The sequence below is a fragment of the Macrobrachium nipponense genome, chromosome 27, assembly GCF_015104395.2.
Source record: "Macrobrachium nipponense isolate FS-2020 chromosome 27, ASM1510439v2, whole genome shotgun sequence".
NCBI classification, from domain to species: domain Eukaryota; kingdom Metazoa; phylum Arthropoda; class Malacostraca; order Decapoda; family Palaemonidae; genus Macrobrachium; species Macrobrachium nipponense.
The window spans coordinates 36,048,878-36,053,877 of NC_087216.1; the positions used below are offsets into that span (position 1 = coordinate 36,048,878).

The window sequence follows — 5,000 nt, forward strand, 5'->3', positions numbered from 1 at the left end:
TCTCTTACTTAAGTCGCTTTTCCTTTCTCTCTTATGATTACAAAGGACCTCTCTCTCTCTCTCTCTCTCTCTCTCTCTCTCTCTTACTCCATCTCAAAATTAAGTTGCTTTTTTCTCACTCTCCTTTCTCATGCGTATTGGCTTTGTTCTCTCTGCCCCTGATACTCATATTGTTTGCTCTTTCACAATCTCTCACTCGTCATTGTGGTTCCCCTCCCACCCATCTCTCTCTCTCTCTCTCTCTCTCTCTCTCTCTCTCTCTCTCTCTTCTTCTTCTTCTTCTTCTTATTCTTCTTCTTCTTCTTCTTCTTCTTCTTCTTCTTCGAGGTATATCAGCTCACCCTCATCTGAGCTTTAAAAATACACTAACACTCACGCTAAAAAATTCAAAATACACGTAACTTGCTGATGAATCCAACAGCAAAGATAAACAAGTACTCTATAACCAACAACAGATATGCATACATAAGAATATGCATACAACCACACTACATGAATAAAAAGTAATACCGATAAGTATGCTGTTATTTATTCATCTACGAATAACCACAAAACACGGTTCCAAATCAACAACCCATTTACGCGTTCCTTCCTGAATGCTATGGAATAGCAAAACAATCCAGAATTTAGGCCAAAGGCCTAGCGCTGGGACCTATGAGATCATTTGGCGCTTAAAGGGAAATTGAGAGTAGTAGGGAGGATCTGAAAGGCGTAACAGGAGGAAAACCTCAAAGCAGTTTGCATTATGAATCAATTGTTAAGAGAGAGGGTGGATAGCAAGGAGGAAGACAGAAAATGAATGGAGGTAGAGTAAATGGAAAGAAAGGGGTTGCAGCTAGGGGCCGAAGGGACGCCCACCTGCAAAGAACCTTAAGTCTTGCCTACAGTGCACCGCGTAAGGTGCACTGACGGCGCTTCCTGCCCGACAGGGTGAATGCGATGCGACGAGGCTTCCTGCACCCGGATTACTTTCGGTGAAATGAACACTTATGAAATGTTTTCAAAACAAAAGATAACCTAATAACAAACAAACACTTTGATAAATATATGTAAGAGGTGAATAGTCGGCAAAAATTGTTAGGAACTGTTATATATTTAAATTTATATATATATGTATATATATATATATATATATACACATATATATATTCATATATATATATATATATATATATATATATATATATATATATATATATATATATATATATATATATATATATATAGCGTTCCAAGGTATGGCGGTTACTAGTAACTCAAAAAATAGAAGACTTGTAGGAGGAAGTACATCTCAGTGGTCCTTAAAGTACATTTATTGCAACGTTTCAAAACACAAAGGTTTAATTTTCAAGCTGTAAAGACATAAAACAATAAAATTAACATTATAAGCGCTAAATTATTTTTTTTACCTTGTCTTTTATAATGTATTATGTCTTTTATTTGTAATTTAGCGCTTATAATGTTAATTTTATTGTTTTATGTCTTTACAGCTTGAAAATGAAACCTTTGTGTTTTGAAACGTGCAATAAATGTATTTTAAGGACCACCTGAGATGTACTTCCTCCTACTAGTCTTCTATATATATATATATATATATATATATATATATATATATATATATATATATATATATATATATATATATATATATTACATAACGTTAAAACCGACTAAACAGTGAACTTGATGACTTCATCTAGACCATAACGGAAGGAAACAGAAAGAAAATGAGGTAAGAAAGCAGAACAGTTTCGTGAACATAATCTTTCTCCCACTCTCATACATACATTTATACACAATTATGGTTGTTTGTAAAGAAACGTGTATATATGTGTATGTATATATAAATATATATAATATATATATATATATATATATATATGTACTAACTGACCAACCCAGCGCTGCCCAGGAAAACTCTGAATGACAGTGGATCATTTACCTCAGCAAGGAAGCAACAAGTGGTGTGGGTTTGATTAACATGTTTATTTACAGGAATGAATTCTGGACAGAATTATTAATCACAGGAAAGAAAATAATATCCAGTGATAGTAAATATACTTTACAAGACAAAATAATTCAAAGGAGATGCAAAAAATTTTTCTGAGTGTGGTCACAATTCCAGTCGCGTTACTTGGCTCGACACTGAGCGAGAAAGTGTATGACCCTACGTTCCCAACACGTTTCACACCAGTCCAAATTGTTATCCCATGGCTTGGTTTTTCTCGTGACCTGCAGTAAATAAAGTAGCCCCGGAGGGCGTAGGTAGTACTGGTTTGAAAACCTATGCGAAAACCTTCACTTGGTCAAAAGAGGCCCGTGTGTAAAATTTCGTCTAGATCAGTCAAACGGTTCGGATTTCTATGCAGCACAAGTTTACAAGATTAGTTACATTCATATATATATATATATATATATCTATATATATATATATATATATATATATATATATATACACGTATATATTATTATATATACAAACAACCATAAATTCAATTAAACCAGAACACAAAGCATACGAAACATGACTAAAGAACCTTGAGGACAGAGGCGAATTTTCCATACTTGATTTCAGCTTCAATTCCCAGTGAATTATCAACTGAACTATGCATCTACAATGAATCATGCACAAGTCATTGAACTTCAAATGAATACTATGATGTATATTTACAATGAATGCCCAGCAAACATAATAATCCATCCTCAATACAGAGTGAAACGTTATAATCAAATGCACTGTAAACAGAACAATGCGTTGCAATATGCTGTCACAGAATAATTATTATCCAAGTTGAAATGAGAACGTGAGTACATTCCGATACATTTTGGTTAGTATGAAATGGTATAGTAAAACCTTTCACAAAAAATTATATTAATTTACGGTTGCGCGCACGATCAGGGACACATTATATATATGCCTTTCTATCCCATCACCTTTAAAATCCAATTCGCTCTAAACCCCGGAATTAATATATGTTCATATATGTTAACTGAAGGGGGATTTTTTAGTTCAACTCTCGTGGTAATCGAACCAGTGCACAGAGAAGAAATCAGGACTTCAGTGACGCCTTCACCGAACAGGCCACATATATATACTATATATATATATATATATATATATATATATATATATATATATATATATATATACATATACATATACATATATATATATATATATATATATATATATATTTATATATATACAAGTTCCAGCCACGCTGGACGAGTGGTTTTCGAGCTGGGCTGCCAATCCGGTGGTCCCAGGTTCGATTCCCGGCTCGGTCAACGCGGAATAAGAGAAATTTATTTCTGGTGATAGAAGTTCATTTCTCGATATAGTGTGGTTCGGATCCCACAATAAGCTGTAGGTCCCGTTGCTAGGTAACCAATGGTTCCTAGCCACGTAAAAATACTAATCCTTCGGGCCACCTAGGAAGCTGTTAATCAGCTCACGTGGTCTGGTAAAACTAAGATATACTTAACTTTTTATATATATACATATATATATATACATATATATATATATATATACATATATATATGTAGAATCTACTGGTCTGTTTTACCAGATACATATGAAATTGTACCAGCCACAATGCCCTCTTAACTTCTCAAATTCTTTGCTCTTTTTTGGATACGCTCAAGGCTTTGTAGTGACAAGCGTATCCAAAAAAACAAAAAAGAACAAAGAACTTCAGAAGTTAAGAGTACATTGTGGCTATTCCAATTTCATATATATATATATATATATATATATATATATATATATTATATATATATATCTATATATATATATAATATATATATATATATAGATAGATATATATATATATATATATATAGATATATATATATATATATATATATATATATATATACTATATATATATATATATATATATATATATCTATCATATATATATATATATATATATATATATATATATATATATATATATATATATGAGAACATGAAAGTTAAAGAAAAAACTTGATTCCACTGCGCATTTTCGTGTGACTGACATCTTCGAATTCACAGGTAAATAGAAACGCGCACATCAAATTCATCTGGAAAAGTTTAGCAGGATGTCAGCCTGTAAATGACCCCAGATAAATCGGCACCGTAAAATAATAATGACATTAATTACAACCATAAAACTCCCAAGACAAAGGCCGAAGCAATAATCCAAGTTAATTAATTTTCCCAATGAGACTTCCTTGAATCTGTATATGTTGCCTGCGTGAAAAAAAACAAGATTATGAGGTTCCTTTTTTATAAATATTTCCGCCTATATCGAAAATCCCGCCTATCTGGCTAAAGGGAAATCATCGTTGAACAAGTGTTGCCATCTGCCGATGTCATTTGCCTCTAAGCTAAGGAATTAAAAAACTGTTAGCTATCGATTTTTCATTTCTAAGTACGGGCTGAGGGTTACTTTCTTCCCATATAAGGTGTTCGCTACCATTTCCTCCCCCCCGCCCCTCCCAGCCCCAAACCCCCAACAAAAAACAAAAAACTAAGAAGAATACGGAGCTAGTGATTCAAAAACTCCAAAGATGGCACACTGCCTCCGGGAAGACGTTTACAATTCACTCACCGCACCCTTGTCACTATCCTAAAAAACGTAATTGCTCTGAGTCCTTCATCACCTTGGTATAAATACGCTTGATGAAAATATCTGCTGAAGTTACAGTATATTTGCTTTTATGTTTAAATAAAAAAAAAAAAAAAAAAAAGATATATTGTCTGGCTATGAGGGCAACGAGTCATTTGGAGAGAGATTTTGATCAAAGTCAGAAGCGTTTGATTTATGGTATAAATGATCAAATATAAAATCAATTTTGATGTCATAATAAGGTGAACTGGAACTAAATCAATATGCCTAACTACCAATCATTGTTCGAAGGTACGTAAACTGCCGAGACTCTTTCTTATACCGTCTTTATTGATGTAATTAATGAAAAGGAAAAAACCTTTTGATCATTCATTGACCTGC

General features: G+C 33.0%; 1 protein-coding gene across 1 annotated transcript in view; it reads right to left on the reverse strand.

The window, feature by feature from the left end:
• LOC135200669 (unconventional myosin-Ia-like) overlaps positions 1-5,000 on the reverse strand; it is a gene marked incomplete in the record, with an annotated part of 253,582 nt that overhangs the window by 172,158 nt on the left and 76,424 nt on the right.